This window comes from Alligator sinensis, unplaced genomic scaffold, assembly GCF_000455745.1.
Source record: "Alligator sinensis unplaced genomic scaffold, ASM45574v1 scaffold919_1, whole genome shotgun sequence".
In the NCBI taxonomy this organism is placed as follows: domain Eukaryota; kingdom Metazoa; phylum Chordata; order Crocodylia; family Alligatoridae; genus Alligator; species Alligator sinensis.
The window spans coordinates 1403754-1423688 of NW_005842191.1; the positions used below are offsets into that span (position 1 = coordinate 1403754).

A 19935-nucleotide genomic window follows, 5' to 3' on the forward strand; every position below is an offset into this window, starting at 1 on the left:
GAGCCAGAGATTAATGAACATACATTCTGAATGTGAATTACAGATGACCTGTTCTTCTCAGGGTCTGGTCCTTAATTTTTACTTGCATTGAATTAATCAGTTCTTCAGTTTTCATTTTGTTCTATTAATAATCATTCTGCTCTTGATTTTTAAACGTTTGTCTCTCTACTTCCGTGTAAAGTGTTGTCTCCGTACGTAGAGTCCATCTACACCTTAATGCAAATCCTGTCCAAGAAGCAGAGTAAATACTTCATGATTAAGCTGTACTGAGTTCTATGCTGCTCTGGCGGTGTGCGACTAGTACCCAAACGAACTAGTTTTGATGCTAGCTTGGGTGTGTCTACAAGAACTTTGGTCAGGCCATGACCGCACTAGAGATATACCCATATACCCAAATCAGGAAACTGACTGTGTTAACGAAGCCTAAAAAGCCATAGCTAGCTCATCAATCAGCCTTCATACTAGAGGAATTCTTATTAGACAAAGACATAATCTGCAGTAAGACCATCTGCTTAATAATTTAACCATTCTTGTTTATTTTGTTAGAAATCTGTCCGTCTAGTTCTGTGTGCAGTAGTGGATTTGTACTTGGATTGTGTGCTGGTCTGTGTTCTAAAGTTTCATGGACCATGACATCTCATATAAGAAATCTTTTTTCATGTAGTGAATAATTTAACATGTGGAACTCATTGCCACAGTGTGCTGTGGAGGCCAAAAGTGAAACCAAGTTCTAAAATGGGTTAGACAAACTTACAGGAGATGGGTCCATCCAAGGCTGTTAAATACAACATTTAGGTATGTAACATGTCCACGATGATAGAGGAGACTTGTTTCTTATACTCTTCCTTTAAAGCATCTGCTACTTGCTATTGTTGAAGTGATGGACCTTTGGTCTGATCCAGTATGACAGTTCTTATGGTAAGGCAAACCTGCTGCTATAAATGTATTGTCTTTTGAATTTGGCCTGTTTTTTCCATTCTGGTCCCGTGATGTTTTGAAGCTAACCTTATTTTTCATCTCTCTCGCTTCAGTTTGAGTTTTGCTTTGTAAGTTGGACTGGAGAGTGCCCTGGGACATGGTGGTGGTAGTGTGACAGTATAGTGCCTCCATTTCATGACAAAAGACATTTTTTCTTGTTGAGCCCAAGTCTTGTATTTTTAAACCTCCTGCCAACTGAACCTGTATGGCTGTACAAAGCTTGAGAGCAAGTAGCAGTCCTGCTTGAGAATACATTGTATGAAAATGCCAATTTGTATATAAGGAACCTATTATTATGCAAAAAAATTGAGAGAAGGTAACATTTTCCTCACTGAGCGACTTTTTGACCCTTTGTCCTCTGAACCAGTCAGTGCTTCTTTTAGTAAAGATCTAATTTGTTTAGCACTAACTTTCTCCTTAAAATTAGTCTTTAGGGAGATTTCTCTTACTCTAGCAGAAGCAGTGGCCACACGGAAGGAAAACACCCTCCCAAATTGTTCTGTATTCCTGGCTGGCCAAAGGGAAGGAGGTCCAGTGGCTTAACCCTCAAAGATAGTGCAGTGTACCATTCCTTTGCTTTATTTCCCCTCCCTACCAGTACTCTTTGCTTTGTGTTCACACCCCAGCATCCATAGCTTATTTCCATGAATATCCAGAAGGCAGGGGGAGTAAAATGCTACAGACTCTTCTACACCTCCTGAAGAGAAGTTCAGGCAATCTGTTTTGTCTTTGCTTCTCCTTTCTTTCAGCTACAAGTACACTGAAACTTCCTGCTGTGCTCCCTAACCTGTGTTAATCAGCCCCTTAAGGTTCTGACATTAGCTGGGTGGCTATGTAGCTTTGTTGAATACGGCTCTAGAATATCCCAAAGAATTTGTAGCTAGCAGAGTTGGCACATCGTGTTGCAATTTCCAGGAACAGTCCCAGTTCCACTTCTGCATAGTTTGAATAAGCACACTGAGTATAATAACCCAGAGTAGCCTTTATTTATTATCTGTCAGGTGATCAGGCTGATTGACGGAGGGGAGAGGTGTAAGCTACGGAGATCCAAAGTCCTTCAAAATCCAGCATTTTATATACATGCATTATTCCTTGAATAATCCAATCACACGTTAATACTCATTCAGTTGTGGAGATGCATTTACTAGCCAATTAGCATATTAATTACGTGCCAAGCGTGCATCTTTTCAATACCCAAACTGTTTACATGTTCTACATGTTGACACATCATTAATTTAATTTGTGTATTACGTTCCTGTTCAGTACCAACTTAACCATGAGCAGCTTGATTAGTTCTTGGTTATTTGAGGTTTGTTTTTTTTTTTTGTTGTTTGCTTTTTTAAGGCAGCTCTCCTTCATGGCTTGGTACATTTTACATTTTGATATATTAACCCTTTCTAACACTTTAACTAGGCCTGGCTTGGGCTGGCACAAGCACTAAGGCACACAGTTAACAGCCCAGAGGTTGCAAGTTTGAGGCTACAGCAGAAGTGCTTACAGCGTGGCCTGTCAAATTCCAACAAATCTGCAAAGTCTGCTAAATAGCTTGTCACAAGAACATGAAAAAGGAGAGGACTAGGCCTAACCTACTAATTCAAGCAACACACTACAGGAACCGGTGTGGGACATCATGTAGGATGATAGGGCAATATTGTACTGTGTGACAGGTACCACATTGACTCAAATACAGGACAAGGTTTTTTCCCCTAGTCAGCATAGGGGAAAAAAAGCCTCTTGTCTTATATTCGCATACAAGGAAACCACATTATATACAGTGTCATTAAACTACTGCCCAAAGCAGCATGTGCTCAGTAATGGAAACCAACTATGAAGTTGATTAAATGTGGCCAACACTGAGCATGACCATAAAACACGTGGCCCGTATTTGGCAAACATATTGATGGAAACTGTTTTCTTTTTATTTACACTTTTTATTAAAACACACACTTATCACCCTACACTTACAAAGCATCACATATTAAGCATCCTTGTTTTACCAAAACTTCATATCGCAAAAACAACTACATATACTAAACCTTTACAGAACAATTTTCCTTCATATACAACCTCATAAAAAAACTACTACCTCAGTAACCATCTGAAACTTTCTGCCCCTCCCATCAGTCTTCTCTATTAGGGGTGTGCAAGATGGGCCGTATTCAATTTGAATTCGGCCTGAATCGGGGTCACTGATTCAATTAGTTGATTCAGATCACTGTCCCGATTCAATTCAGCCGAATCCAAATCTGAAGATTCAGTGCTGATTTGGAAAATCAGCAATTTGGCCATAGACACAGCTTGAAATATTTTTTCTACATACCTTGCTTTCATAGGGTTTGGGACACCTGTGGAATAGGTGTCCTGCCCTCCCACAGCTACTGCATTTTAGGGATTCCTAGCACTCTACAGCTCTATGCCCCTTCCCTTCACATCTGTAACACACTATGAGGAGACCACCATGTATAGACAAGTGCCCTTCCTTGTCACTTTGCTACATTGCTTTGGTTGCTTGTGGTTCATTGTAAATCCCTGGTGTGGCCTCAGCTGGATCACAGATGGGAGGTACTGCACCCGACCTGGGCTCCACTTGTTTGCTTTCAAGACAACTCGTGCCCTCCAAGACCCGTCCATATACTATATTTATCCCATACCTTCTGTACACACACTACTCTTTGCAAATTCAATTCCATCCACCTTTCTATGTCTTCTACCTCTAATAAATCCATATATGTTCTTACTATAATCGCTCATTCCCTTGACTTTTCCCCTGCTATAAACTTTATCCCTCTTAATTCCTCCCTTCCACATTCCTCTGCATGTTTCTTCCAAAAATGTTCTTACCCTTCACCGTTCCAGTAAGTAAACTCCTAAGTCTTTCTGTTTTGGAAAGCAGTCAGACTGGTGAGATGTTCTGCCTGCACCTCCAATATCTTAAATATCTTACCTTTTGTATGAACTCTTATCTGTTCATTGTCAATCCCATCTGCATCGCGTCACCGGTTGATATCGATTTTATCCTCAATCTCTGATCCTCCCTGACATCTCTTGCTGCATCTTCAGTTGTGCCTTCCTGTTGTGCCGCTCCTGGTGGGCTGGCATTCTGTTGTGTTCCTGCCACTTTTTGCCTCTCGTCCAACGTATCTTCTCCTGCTGTTCCTGCTCTATCTTCTTTTCTCCTTCTCTCTGGTCTTGCCTCTGGCCTTGTTCCTCTCCCCATCACCTTCTTTGCCACTGCATCTGACATTGTTGCTGTTTCTGCTGTTGCTCTCATCTTTGTCATCTTTCTTCTCTGCTTCTCCACCTTTGTCCACTCTCCATTTGTCTCTAGACTAAATTTTCCACTCTTTAACCAGGAGGTGGAAAGTGAGATACTTGCCACCACTGCCTTTGTTTTGAGTTCCACTCCTTACACTCCATCAATCCCTATCTCTGCCCTTACAGCAATGATCAGGCTTTCAGCTGATTGCTTGATCTTAGCCCAGGAGGCCGAGAAACTGCTGATGGGATCTACCACAATGTTTTTGTTTGTTTTATGGGCCAAATCAGTTCTGAATCCTATTGGGCAGAGCCCAATGATCAAGTTCCAAGTTTGAACTGAGCAGAGCTCAGTTTTTCAAGTCCTTGTGGCTTTAACACCAGGCAAGCATCCTCCTTCCCAGATCATCAGTCCGAGGCTTCAAATACTCCTCAAATCTGTGGTAGACATTCTATGTGCAAGCCCAGTGACCTTGGGGTTTGGATGGCCCCCTAATCTTACTTACTCTTAGCCAAAAGGTGAGGGGGAAAGCAAGAAAGCAGCCCCCCCATTGCCACAAAATTGTGCAGTTGAGTTTCTTGCATCTCAGGAAATTTTCAGGGGTCAGCATGCCCAGAGTGCAAGAGACAGGCTTCACCGTGGGAAAACCACTTCTTAGCTTACAAGAGGCCTAGTGATCATGGTATGTCCTGTACCAGGCTAAGAAAACTCCTGGGCTAGGTACAGACAGTCAAAAAGTTCAAGGATGAATCAGTTCAGTCTTTGCAGGTCAGTCTAAGCTGCTGAGATTAAACTGAGAAACAACTGAACAGACATTTACTTTTGATTCAGGAAATGCAGTCACATGCCTGTAGTGGCTCAGGCCAGAAGCCAGGGTGTGCTAGAGCATGGCTCTCAGACGTAGCCAGTAGGGCTGTGCGAAATTTCATCACCAGTTTTGTTTTGACGCTGTTTCGTCCCATTTCGAGGTCAAAACAACAAAATCGAAACAGAGCAGATATAGTCAAAACAGCCTCAAAACAAAACGAGGCATGTTGAAACGTTTCTTCGTTTCAACGCTGTTTCAACATTTTGCCCATAGGATATAATGGGGAAGGACAAAGCAGCCTATAACTTTGTCATTTATGGCATGATTTGGATGAAACCTGCAGGAATGGTAGCCCCTTCTGAGGGCATGAAGCCTGCCAGGTTTCAAGGATATAGGTGCAGGAGTTTGGGGGAAACTGCACCCCAAATTCTTGAAAGCAAAACTCATGTTACGTGTATGTGTTAAGCCACAGTAGGGTCAAAACTGCAGGCATGCTAGGCCCTGCGGAGGCCACAAAGCCTGCCAGGTTTCAAGGAGATAGGTGCAGGGGTTTGGGGGAAACTGCATCTCAAGCTGCAGACAAGCAAAACTCATGACACGGGTGACAGTGTGTGTTAAGTCACAGCAGGGTGAAAGCTGCAGGCCTAATAGCCCCTGCTGAGGCCATGAAGCCTGCCAGCTTTCAAGGAGATAGGTGCAGGGGCTTCTGGGTTCTGAGGCCCTGCACCTCTAGCTGCTGACGGGTGAAACTTGTGTCATGGGTGCTTGTGCAACTGTCTGTCTTAGGGCACGGGGGGTGGGGGGGGAACTACTGCAGGCCTGGCTGCTAGGCCTTGCTGCGGCCACAAAGCCTGCCAGCTGTTAAGGAGATTGGTGCAGGGGGGTTCTGGGGCCCTGCACCCCTAGCTGCTGGCAGACAAAACTCGTGACATGGGTGCTTGTGCAACTGACTGTGTCTGTCTTGGGGCAGAAGCAGTTCCTGGCTCTGTATTGATTCTTTCCTCTCCTTAGTCTGTGGTTTTGTAGGTGTTAATCCTTGCTCATTAACTTGGTATCCTAGCTAGCTACTGTGCATTGAGCTGGTCCCTGAGTGAATCATGATTGATTGTGTAACACAGTAGCTAGCTAGGATAACAAATCTTCACCAACCTTACATATCTGGCAAACATCACCAAACAGGGCCTTGAACAGTTTACCCAGAATCCCTCTGTGGCCCTCTCTCTCAGCCTGTCGCATATGATTAGTGTGGCCCTGCCCTCCGTGGGGTGGAGATGGACCAGGTTCCCCTGTACCGCATCTGCATATACATTTTGGATAATTTATTTGGAGAACATCCCATTCCAGTCATGAGTGGAGGGCTAATTAGCACATGGATCCTTTCTACGTACACATAGCGAGTAGTGCTGAGCTGTGGGATCACCATGGCTTGAACACTGTTGCCTCTGCTGTAGCCCAGCCCAATGAACTGTATGGTACATCATGAGCCTTTGGTTTTGGACTAATGTCATGCATAGCTCAGTCAAATTTTAGAACTTTTGACTATTGGGCTTTGCACAATTTAGAACTGATTTGGCCCTTGAAATTATATATATATATATATATATATATTATATTTGTCTGTGTGTGTATGGACAAGTTTTATATATAAAAGAACAAGTTTGTATGATATAGAAGTAGGTACAAAAGTTCTGCTTAAAAGGTGTGTTTATGGAGTACCTGAGCTAAAACTTGCAGCAGTGACAAAAAAAGGTAAAAATGTATCAAATCTGGATGAACAAAGTCTATGGGTACCTTTAATTTGCCTATTTGAAAACTGCTACAGGTATGTTTATTTCAAGGTCAGTGTTTTCAGATTTGCCCTTCACTTCCATGTGCTCAGGGTGAGGAGGATCTGACAGTAAGGAGGGGGTCAAGAGGCTGTAGGGGAAATAAATTGGGGAGGATGGGAAAGCAAGGGGAATACCTGACCCCCCAGACTTATTTTCCCTGTTGTAGCAGTAGAAGGGGGACAAATTCAAGGCAAACCTCCAATAATTAGATTCCAAACCTGGCAAATAATAACAAATTTATAAATTTTCCATATATAGAATCCTAATGATCAGGGGTCATCTCTTCAGGGTCATCTTAGACCTGAGTAAATATGGTATTTTTCCAGTAAGAATGTGTCTGTACATGTGAAATGCTCATGCACAGTTAAAGGAGTTGTGGCAGAACAGAATTCATGTGTTGTCAGTTGCCAGTGAATTGCCATCTTGAATTCGGACTTTAGAGCAAGCCCTGCCAGCCACTGCCCAATAACAGAATTGAAAATTAAACTGTTGAGATTTGAATACCAATAGCTCATTTGAAAGGAATGTTTGGGCATTCAGGTAAATTCAAACTGTAAAGGCAAAATAAAACTTCTGAATGGCAGAAGACCAGCCACAAATGCTCCCTCTGCCCAGTTCAATATTAAGATGTACTTAAATGTGTGCCCTTAAAATCACTGAGGTTTATGAGTAGAAATCTTGCAGTGTGAAGCTCTTGTACCTTCGTTTCTGGAACCCTGCAAAATTTCTTAGGTTCTGGTTCTTGCAGTGCTGTGTTTGAATGCAACCAGACTCTTTTCCCCAAACTTATGTAAGTGCACTTACTGCCTTAGGCATCTTTATTTTTAAAAGGACCCTAGTGTTGTGAACAGCTGTTCAGTTACTGACATTTTCCATCCATTGATGACCCTACAGCTCCTGTGTCCTTATAGAATTCATAAATAATTCCCCTTTGGCTTCCCTTTGTGCTAGGCATGCCGTAAAGCAGATGCTCAGTTACCCAAAGCTGTGGTTTTGCCATGTATCTAGTATGGTTGTGTGTAGTTTAGGTCTTCCCTTAAAAAGAGAAAAAAGGTAAGAATATTATTTATGTCAGATAATGATAGAACTTTCTTACTTATATGCATTTTTTCACATTGGTTTAACAATGAAAAGTTTCGAAATCTAAAAATACTCTTTTATTTTGGTCTTGTTATCCAGATAATTCCCTAAATATTTTAGAGTGGTTGGCAAATATTTTCAAGCATTTTGGTTTTCCCTTGAATAAACAGTAGTATTTAATCTTATTTAATCTTTCAGATGACACCTGTCGGCACTGCCAGTCAAACAGGAAAGCAGGGTTACCAGACTCCCCTGCTTTGTGGTGTCAATAGATATAACTGGTGAATAGTGATGACGTTCTGCAGAGAAGCACTGCAGGTTTCTCTTCCTAAATATCTAGCTCAAGGCCAGGACTTCCCCCATCAAAGCAAAGTCTACAAATCAAAATAAAAGGAAATATTATCTTAGTCTTCAGATGGTTTCAGTTTTCTAAGAGTAAAAAATCCTGCCGGTGGAAGGGATTAGCTGACCCATGGCTTGAGTGTCTTTGAGAGTTCCTCATTAAGCTGGTATTAGCTGAAAGTCACTGCAGGCCTGATGGCAAGTGTCAGGTTTCTTTGTGGTGCCTGTCAGGAGGTGGTTGCCATGAAAAGAAAGTGGATCCAGCAATAAAATATCCAGTTTGATTGTTCAGTCCTTGCACAACCTTCTAATGTGACTTCAGAGTGGTATCTCACACCTGATATGCTCCACACCTGTGCAGTTGCAGATATATTTTCACTGGTTGTAAAAAGTAGTGATGGAAGGAGTCTCCAATTTAAGTTTCTTTTTATGGGCGCGCACAGGTTTTCATGGCCACCTTAGTATAAATGCCAAAATCTTTTGAAATTGGTTTTTAAAAAGGATCAGCTTGCACAGCAACTCCATATTAATGATCATTTCTGGAGCATAAGAAGTGAGGTTAATTTAATGATGGTTCCTTTGAATTAAGTTCATAGCTTTACAGTTTATATGCTGGAGTTCATAATTACTATGTTCTTATAGCTTTTTCCCCCCAAGTCTTTGGACATAAAGGAACAATAGATATTTAATTTAACCTTGCATAGTATAGTCCTGTATAATTATGTGACATGATATTAATACAGTTTATGTATGTGTATTATAGGCAATGCTGGCAGTGACACCTATAGTTAAGGCTTTTTCATTAGAAGACTATTTTCAGTTTCTGATATCCTTGCCAAGCTCTTAACTCTTTGGTCTGAAATTTTCCATGGTGCTGTGTCAAGCTAAAGATTTTGGAAAGTGTCAGCAAAAATGCTTCAGCCATTTGACAGAGGGAGGGTTGGGAAAAAAAAACATGCCTTTTTTCCTAAGCTGTGGCACTTTTTTTTTCCCCCCAAGAAAATAAGATGCCTACATGTTTTGGAATAAAGTCCCCAAATCTTGGGGGGAGATGTTTCTAGATTTGTGTCTTTTTGCCATGGGCAACTGATGCCACTTTAGTCAGGGGGGGCATATCCCCCTCCCCCCCCCATTGACCAGTCAGTGACCGGGGGGTTCCCCCCGCGGCCAATCTCACCGACTGCTCTCTGCGGCCACTTCCAGGAGCATCGCTCCCTGGCTGGCGTTTGCAGGGAGGGCACTGGCACTCCCATCTGCCCCACCTGCCCATTGCCTAAGTGGGGAGTACAGCCTGTCAGGGGGTGTACCAGCACTTGTGGGGGGGGAGGTGCATGTGCACCCCTACGCATCACCACTGCTTTTTGCTGCCCCCATGGTAAGGTACTTAGCTGGTTGAATTAGAAGCAGGGATCCTAGTTTTCTCCGATTTAAAAACATCCCCAATTTTTGGTTAAAAAAAAAAAAGTAACCCCAAATCCACATTTTTCCATGATTAAAATGAAACATCAGTATTTGTTTTTGTTTGTTTGTTGTGTTTCATTCAAATCACAGCAAAATGCAGATTTAGGGTTACTTTTTTTTAACTGAACATTTTGGGATTTTTTTAAGTCGGAGAAAACCAAGATCCCTGGTTATAAGACTGAAAATTGTTTTGTTAAAGGCTGAAGACAAAATTCCAGTAGAGCTAGTTACCAGAACTGGGAAAGGAACTGTCTCGTTTCTCCTCTCAGTAACTCCCAAATGGTATCCGGGCTGCATGGAGGAGGAAGCCACCTGACTTGGAAGCAGAGAGAACAAAAGCCATATATGAGCTCTTGTTCTCCTACCACTTGTTTTCTCTAGCTCAAAGGTGTTGCCACAGTTCTAGAGTTCACAGCTTCATGCAAGTCAGCAGATTGAATTGGGGCTTGAAGTAGACTTGGGGATACCCAAGAAAGCTTAAGATAAATCTACTAAAGATGCCTGCAAGTTTAAAGCTTGTTAAATCCCTGCATGTATAGCATTCAGCCATGCAGTGAGTAAATCCTCCTTCGAGTTTCTAAATCACCCAGATGAGAAGTTGAGAACAGCTTTTTAAGTACTAAGGTACAGCAGTTGCTGACCTCTATGCAGAAGTATTGGAAAGGCTATTAGGACCCTGTCCAGGCTCAATCTATCTATTCTGTCCAAACATTTTAGACTGTGTTATCATTGTTTTCTTCTCCCTCCCTTACAGGTAGATAATTTAATAAGAAACTACCAATTATTTTATGTTGGACAAAGCACAAGGGATGTTGGTTATTGGTTGTTTTATGTTAGGAACTAGTGTCACACACCACAGAAACAGTTTGTTCTCCAAAGAAGCATTAGACAAGTTGTTATGCCGTTGGTTAAATGTGTGGTTCTTCTTACAAATGTATGGGAAGATATTCCCTGAGCCATGAAACTTCTGCTGAGAAATCTGTCCCCTATGTTTTAAGTTCTGCTTTTTTGTGGTGTTTTTTAATAACTGATAGGTTGGTGGTGCCTGACCAACCTGGTTAAGCAGTCGGCAGAGATTGGGGATATTAAAAGTAGTCCATGTAGATTTGGCTCTTTGTTACTGGCTAGGAAGAAGTCGAGTCTGTTGATCAAAAGTCTTGCATCATTAACAGGCGTTTACAGAGCTAAGCAATTTGGGTAACTAGAAATTGTGTCCAGTTAGAAGGATTGTTGTGTGTCCCCCCCTCCTAGGAAAGGTGTAACTTCATTTTTTTTTTTTTTTTACAGCATTATAGCAACAAGTTGTTTTCAAGGCTTTAAGCAAGTGTATCATAACAGATCCATATCTAAATATCCATACACATTATGAACAATCAGTAGAAAGTTCCAGGTAAGCAAAAGCATTAGATTCTTGGCAAGCTAGAGTTGGTTGTGACAGCAGAAAAGATTGGATGAGTTCATTTTTTTTCAGTCAGATTATTTACCAGTACTTTAAATTATTTTAAATATACATGAAAAAAATCTGCAGATTCCAACAGTTATTTAAAATGGTAATTTGGAATGAGAGTTTACTTGGTGCCTTAGACACAACTTTAGTCTGGAAAATATTTATTTTTGTTTTACCCATCTTACTTTGTCTGATTGAATTGCCATAGCATGGAGAAGTGCTAACTGAGATTAAGATTGCATTATACTACATACTTTACATCAGTTTTTTAGATGTCTTTTAACTAAAGTACTACCTGTCAACACTGAAAATATAAGGAGGTTACTTGAAATCTATATGGGGTGGGTTTTTTTAAACTGAATCAGAATTATTTTGAGGACTTCGCCCTCAAAGAAAGCTTACACAATATCCTCAGAAGATGGGTCTGGGGGAAAAAAAATCATAGCTTGATTGGACACCAGAAAACAGAGACATTGGCTTTGTGGCTCTTAAGTGATCTCTTACCTCTTCCCTTGCCAACATCTTTCCTCCCTGGGTGATAACAGCCCACTTAACCTTTCAGAATGGTCAAATTCCTCATCATAATGAAGTTAAACAACTGTTCTAACTTGTACTAAGCTTAGATTATGACTGTTTTTGTTTCTTTTCCAGACCTGCTGACAGGCGTTTTGAAGCCTGAAAGCTTGTCTTCTGTCTCTCCCAGCTGTACAGTTTGGTCCGATAAAAGATATTACCTCACCTTACAACTCTTACTTCATACGTAAAGCTGGGATGATCTAGTTGGTGCTGGTCCTGCTTTGAGCAGGGGTTGGACTAGATGACCTCCTGAGGTCCCTTCCAACCCTATTTTCTATGATTCTATGAACTATAAGATAGTTCTTGATCCAAAGTGCTTACAATCAACATAGACAAGAAATAAGTTAGGAAGGAAGTTCTCACTTTAAGTGGGGGTGTTGAAGCACAGTGGTCACTTGGTAGAGCCAGGAGCTGGCCTAAGTCACTGAGGCCTAGTTCAGACCTTAACCACAATGCTGTCATTCTTCTTGCTGGTCAGTGCTTCAAGGGAGTCAGAAAAATGTGTAGCCTTGCTTCTGTTTTAAAAATGACCCCATGTACACTTCACAAATGACCATTTCAAGCAGTGTACCTACACAGCTGACATAGACAGGAGTTGATTTGGATAATTTGATGATTGATAATTTGGATGATTTGATTTGGATGATTTGGATAAAAGATTTAAAAAAACAAACAACAAAACCACAACAAAACAAAACAAAAATACCTGTTCTTGATACTGTGTTAGGCAACGTGCATTAAGGGTGGCCTCAAACAAACTGGAACAGCAGTTTCCAAACTGTGGGTTGCAACCCCAAATGGGGTTGCAACATCAGTGGATGGGGTCGCAAGGGTTGGGAGCCATGGTTTTGGAGTGAGCAGACATGCTGAGGAAATGGGACTGTAAATGGGGTCATGCTGAGGAAAAGTTTGGGAAACACTGAACTAATATGTCTCAAAATTGCTGCTTATGCATTGTAGAAATCATGAAAGATAATGTATAGTGAAGTGTATTGCTTAACTGACTCCCCTTTAATGTTAATTTAGAATTATTATTAGAATTAGAATTCTAATTTAACATAGAATTATTTTTAAAAGTGTGTTGGTGGGGCATATCCTTAAACAGAGCAGCCCACATTAATTGCTGCTTCAGAGGAAAGAAATCACAATCAAGAGATCGAATGTATTTGGTGTAAACAGAGGAATTGACAAATGTTCTTTCTATTTTTTGCTGTTCATAACAATGCAGGTGACATTTAAGTTATTGCAAACAAAGCTTCCTCCAAACACGTTTCAGCGAAAGATTTTAATGCCAGTCGAATCACCATCAGAATATCGGGAATTAAGGAGAAATCATTCAGTAGTTCATACCTCTTGGATTTTCTTTGTTAAAAAATGCAAGTTCTGGGACATCTGTCTGATCAAAAAAGAGGCAGCATTTTTATAACTAGACACATTTTGAGCTCACCATGCAAAGGTTAGCATAAGGGTGTGGACGAGAAGCTTTTTTAAATGTTTCCAAGTGAAAAGGACTTTGGAAACATTTACAGAAGGAATTGTTTCAACCAGGAGATGAAGTGCACAGCCCTTGTGGTACCCTTCCCCACCCCTAGGTGGAATATTTTAAATTCACTCCTTTGGAGCAGCAGAAGTTCCCCCCAGCCCTGCTGCCACGATCCAGCTATCCAGCCTCAGTCCCATCTACCTCTCTATTCCCCCTCTATCTCTCCACTCCTCCCCGACCAGATTGGAGAAACATCGGTGCTGCCCCTCTCCTTCCTTCCCCAAGTCCAAGACCATCTGGGACCTGGCAGCTACACAGTTCTACAGGCTGTCACTCAGCCTGTACTGTGCACCCTGTTTTCCTTTCCTCTTCTTCCCCTCAATGAACAGGATGTGTGGGAAGAGTTGAGTACTGTGAAATTTTGGACTCAAAAGAGTTCCCATTTTGATATCAGTCTCTTAAACTTATGTTTTTCCCTTTCTTTTTTTATCAGTGTTACCTTCCAGAGCTTCTGGCCAGGCCCAAGTAACATGTAAACACGAGTTTCAAAAGCTTAGACTGCAGTAAAAGTCATGTCAACACGAGGGGGTTATACTAGCTCAATTAATTTATTTAAAAATGCACCTCTAGTGTAAAGGGTGTAACTTGTATGGGACAGACTTTGATTAACCAGACTGATGGATTTACATATGCATGACATTCATCATGGGTAAAAGAGCAGGATTTTTTTTTGAACCTCTAAAGGTGGTACTTAAGGAGAATATTGATTGATGTTCATGTCCTTTTGGGACAGAAAGAAACATTAGCCCCCACTGCTATTTTAAAATGAATGTGTAGTGCTGTCTTAATGAGCAAACATCATTCCAAGGAAATAACCATCGTTTTAAAAGCAGAAAATCTCATCACAAAAGGAGAGTGCTAGAGCTACTGGTATCAAATTAATCTGTCACTTAAGCTTTGTGTACACTAGGAAAATTACCCATTACTGACAATGGGTGTCAGCAGCACAGGCAGCCAGACTAGTGATGAATACTCTTTAAGTGCAAGTTCCTATCAGCAGTAGGGAGCATTTGTAGCACAAACGAGGCAAACTGAGTTCAACACTTCTTCAAAAAAAAAAAACCTTGGCTAAAATAAACTGCTTCTAAATCAATCTATCCTTCATCTCCATTGGCCATGTGTATCCCTGGCTGACACTGCTGTTAGCAATGGCTAAATCTTGACAAAGGATTTTGTCAAAATCAAACATTGATCCTTTGTCAAAACTCATTTGATCTTGTATCTTGACCAGACTTTTCTCCCCCATAAGGTTTCCTGCTGATACCAGTGAAAACTCTTGTATAGACAAGGGGGGCTAGCTGCTATTGCTTTTTTTTTCTTTTTAAACCACCTGGTCTACAGCTGCTCTAAGCACCTGGGAAATTTTTGGGAAAGAATCTGCTATAGATTCAATTATAGAAGCAGATTAATCCTGCTTTATTAACAGATTATTATTATTTTTTTTTTTAGGATTAGCAACATTATATGTTTTTTAAAGTTGTAATCAGTCTTCATATTTACTTCTTAGTATTTTACCATATGAGCAATTAAATAAGATGGTTCTGTTTCATTTTTGGTCATGATCAGTTTCACCTTCAGGTTATCAGTTGCCCTATATAATGCTTCTCTTTTAGTATTCACAGGGGTATGCTATTCCAAGCTCCCCTTAGCTTTTTGAGCGGGCAGGGGGCAGAGGGGGAGAATCATTCTTTTATTAATAAAATTATCTTCTATTTATATTAAGTTTTGTAAAATTTGTTTCCCTTTTTTAGAAAACAAAATAGTGAGCCAGGACTAGAATATACTCTAAGCTCCTTCAAACCAGTTAATCACCCTTGGAGAAGTTATTTAGTGCTGAAAGTCAATAATAAAAGTGAAATGAATTTTATTTAAAGGGACAGTTAATTTCTTCAGGGGAAAAATATATATAAAGTAGCAAAACTGGCCAAACTCTTCATTTAATACTATTTTACCATTTGGTTTGGTCTCAGTAGCTTGGGAAAAAATCTGGGATAGTTTGGTTGTATCCTCTTACTTCACCAAGCATGACAACAAAATAGTAACCCTTCTGCAGATTTGTTTGGTTTCTGCATTTGTGGTTCAGGGGAAAATCAGGTGTATGGTTTGAAGACATTTTTACAGACTGACATGGACATTGAGTTAAGAGGAGTTGTAGAGCTCTGATAGGGAGTGAATTCTTAGCATGCTATTTTCCATCTTCCCTTTCAATCTGTACCTTGAAAAGGGTTTTTGCAGGCATTGATATTATCTAGGTTCTGATTACACTGTGGTGTTCTAAAGAAATAGTTTTAGCAGTTTAGTACCATGCGGGCTTATAGAAAATCATAATTCAGGGTGGGCAAAATACAGCCCAGGGGCCAGATCTGGCCCACCAAATGACTGTATCCGGTCCACGGCTGTTCTGCTGAAGGAGAATTGTATTCAGCCCACAGTTGCCTTGGCTTTTGGCGCCTCTCACCCTTCCCCCTTCCCAGTGCTGGCTGACTGCAGCAGCAGCCACTCCCCTCCCCAGTCCAGCCTGGTCCTATCCTGCCTCCCCAGCCTCCTGTAGGCTTCATGGGTTGGAGCACCAAGCTCCAAGCCAGGCTTCTGCCTGGCGAGTCTGTTTATGCAGAGCTCTGATTCTGTGTCTGCTCAAAGACCTGACAGCCCAGTGCCTAGCAAGTTGAAGCTTAAGTAAGGTTCTTCCCACTGGCAGGGGAGAGGGCACAGTGGGGAGAGGGCCAGGAGATGTGGGTTATCCAGGCTTGGCCAGGCCAGGACCTGATAGGGCACGGGTGTTGCTAACATGATGCTGTGCTGTCTTCCCACATGCTGCTTCAGGCTACAGCATGCGGGTGCAGCTGAAGCAGCTGGTGCAGTTCCTGCCCAACACCAAGCAGCTGGGTTGGGCAGGAGCTGTGTCGGGTGCACCCACATGGCCCAGAGCCATGCAGAGGAACACAGCACGGCACTGGCCCAGCCTGGCCTTGCCGCATTCCAGGGATTTGGGGTGGGGAAGGGTGTGCAGGGAGAAGGGGACCGGGAGCCACGAGTTATCCAAGCCCAGCTGGGCTGGTGCCATGCTGTTTTCCCCCCTTCTCTCTGCACCCGTCCCCTGCCCAGAGTCCCCAGCACACAGCTGGGTCCGGCAGGAGCTGCTCCAGCTGCACCCATGTGACCCAAGGTGGTGCACAGGAACGTAGCACAGCACCAAGCTGGCCCAGGGACTCGGGGCAAGGGAGGGGGGGCAGGGAGAAGCGAGGAACCTAACCTTTGTGCACTCATTTCTCTGCCCTTAGAACAGGGGTGGGCAATTATATGGGCTGGAGGGCCACTTGGGCAGTTTTGCTGAGCTGTTTGGGAGGGTGGGGAGGAGTGGTGCTGATGCAGCCTGTGACAGCTCACCAAAACTCGCTAAGTGGCCCTCCAGCCTAAATAATTGTCCACCCCTGTCATAACGTAGAAGTTCTAAAACGTTAGTATTCAACACTAAAGTAGTACCAGTGTCTGTGCTCTTGGACAGGCCCAAGAACAGACACGTTGTTGTCCTAAGGAATTTATCATCCAAAAATAAAAGCAGCCTTAAAATACCCTCACACACTGAAGTAGAGTTAATGCAGTTTAGCAATGACATGTGGGCATGCACCTGTACATCCAGCTTCATGACCAAGATGGTTCTGCCTTTGGTGCCACAGAATTGCATATTCTGCACACAGCTTCCCCCTGAGAAGGTAGTGTTGCAGAATTAGTGGAATGGAAATGTCACCTCAGAAAAATGTTGATTATGAGCTGCACTTCATACAGCTGGCTATTGCATTACTGTGACATTGTTTTTGAGTTTTTTTTTAAATATAGTAATTAGCATCTATGCAGGGTTCTCTAACAGATAGGATAAGCAGTTAAATAGCAATTTTCTAAAGGTGCTTATCTTGCTAGAAGTGGTTAAGAGGATACAAGGAGGAACATATGTCTAAATGTCATACAAATCACATTTTGAAGTACAATGCAATACTACTACAGGATCAGGCCAACTTGGTATAGTTAGCTTGTCAGCTGTATGCATGGAGTTCCACAAGCAGCGGTTATAAAAACTGCTGATCTTGCTGTTGGTTTATTTTTCAACCAAAGCACTGGCTACCTGCTGTTCCAATAGCCTTTCCTCTCTAGTAAACAGATGGTCCCAAGTTGGCTGCCCTTACCATGGTTTAGATTCACCAGCAAGTCAGTATTATCAAGCTGTCAAAGGACCCATCTGCCCTGAGCAGCTGTCCTGGCATTTGCCTGCATGTGTGGTGGGAACCTAAGCATTTCACAAATCTCAGGCATATAAAACTTTTTATTTTTGTTTTACTTAGGGGGTTGGAATTTGTGCCATCTGCCTCTTGTGTTTAATCAAAGGGATATTAACAGTCTTGCACATTAAATTGCCGCTAAAGTTATTGAAAAGAATTCACTTTCTTAGATGCACTGACCTAGTATGGAGAGCTTATCTCAGATATTGTCTATCTTTCCTTGCAATAATGTTTTTTAAGAGTTGTAGATTCAGATGGGAGGGCAGGCAGATAAGATACAAACACAGAATCCGAGAGCTGGGAATTCTGGTGGATTAATCCCCGTTCTTTCACTGACTCACTGTAAGACATTATCCAAGGTCTTTATTCTCTCTGACTCAGTTTCTTCATTTTTAAAAATGGAATGATGATGCGTGCTAGTCTTGCTTGGTGGATGTGAAGATTCATGCATTATTTTTTCCTAAACTATTGAAGATTAAAAGTACTTTATTAATCATGTTGACTATTAATACAATAAGATGATACATTCTGTCCTTACTTTGCAACGTCATATATTGCATATGTTGTCTGTGTTGAACCTCACTGTTTCCAATGCATGCATGCACAAGAAATAATTGGCTTGCTGTTCCCCACACATATGGACTAGCAGACCCAAGCTTCCAACAATTGATCTCTTAGCCCTAAATTTCCCATTTTACGAAGAGTCTCCTGAGGTCCCTTCTAACCCTAATTTTCTATGATTTTGTGAGAGCAGATGTTCTTTTTGTTTTATTGTCTCTTAAAAAAATTAGGTTCTAGGTGTTCAGATTAACTTTTTAAAGGAATTAAGGTATAAAATAAAATCTTACAGGTCCCCAACCCAGTAAACCACCTGTTGAATACCTTTCACTATTTCAGGCTTTCCTTTAAAATCTCTGGGTAGTAGATATGCTCCATGTTACTACCACATTCTCTTATTTTTTGTGGTATTATTCTCATGGGAAAACAGTGCATCATAAAATAATAAGTTAAAAATATTAAAAACCTGTCCTTTAGGGTTTCCAGCTACTAGCAACTTTAAATAAAAGCCACTATTTATTTTGCAGATTTGTTTTCCCTTAGTTTAAACCGATACAGCTTCTGCTGTCTGATTTCACCTTTTGTGAATGCAAGACTGGATAATAAGATTTTCTCCCAAATGAGTGATTTAGGGTACATAACTAAGAATATACAAATAGGCCTGCTTTTCAGAAAGTGCAGAACATTTATGGAAGCTAGATCCAGGAAAGTTGTCTCAGCTTGGACACTCAAAATTTCTAGTTTTGAAAAAGTAAAGCCACAAAAATTAATTAAGCTAATTTTCAAAACTGTCCAGCATCCAGCAGTTTGTGCTGAAGCCAGGATCACATCACTTATATAGGTGCCTGATTCTGAATTTGGGAACATAGTTTTAGACAGTATTTTTTTTAAATATATCATATTTTAAAGGAAGACAAATTGTATTTGACATGGAATACATGCTCAAGTTTTTAAATCTTGGTTAAAAAGCACATTTGTTACTGAAAAGTCTGTACAATTAATACAATTAAATGAATTGTTTAAAACTCAGGTATAGTTATATCCTATATTTGAGTGAACCCTATATACTCATTTCCCCTTACAAGCAGTGAGCTTTAAAAAAAGAGGGTATAAATTAGACATGGCCAGGCACTCAGAGGTGGCATGAACTGGATCAAGAGTAGCCTGTTTCCCCCGTCTGTCTTGCCTGAACCAAGGATTCACAGCCTTGTAAGGGGAACTGGCAAGCCCCACGTATAGAAGGTACTCATGGTGAGGTCTTAGTCAGACCGAGGAATTTTTTCCTCCCTCTCTTGTTTTTGCATCTATTTCCCGCTTTACTTTTACAGTTCCTGTCGACATTCTGTGCCACATCTAACTTCTCTCTGAGCACGAAGGATTATATTTTCATAAATGACCAGTGATTTTTCTAGGGCCAATTTGAAACACCTTAGGCTTTTCAGTGAGGGGGTTCTATGCATTTTCTGAAAACCAGTCCCATTTAAAACATCTCAAATTGGGCATCCACAATCATTATGCACTTGGGAAATTTTAGGGCAAAGGATACAGTTACACCCTTGAGGTACTGCTAAGAGGAAATGCTGCCGCTCCTTCTCTTTAAAAAATTCACAGTGCAATGTGTTTGTGTGGAGATGGGTACACAGGGAACTGGGGTTTGATCTCGCTACCAGCAGCATTACATCTGTTGCAAAAAAATGATTCCCAATCCTCCCCCATTCATTCCCTTATTTTTTTCACAAATATGAAGTTGAACATTTCTTACAGGAGAATTTGTTGCATTCCT

The 19935-nt window shown here is 41.3% G+C and overlaps 1 protein-coding gene and 1 pseudogene across 1 annotated transcript in view; one reads left to right on the forward strand and one right to left on the reverse strand.

Moving 5' to 3' along the window:
- Positions 1-19935, forward strand: part of MYO1D (myosin ID) — a 263721-nt gene that overhangs the window by 175484 nt on the left and 68302 nt on the right. The window lies entirely within an intron of this gene.
- LOC112550739 lies at positions 4756-4941 on the reverse strand (annotated as a pseudogene).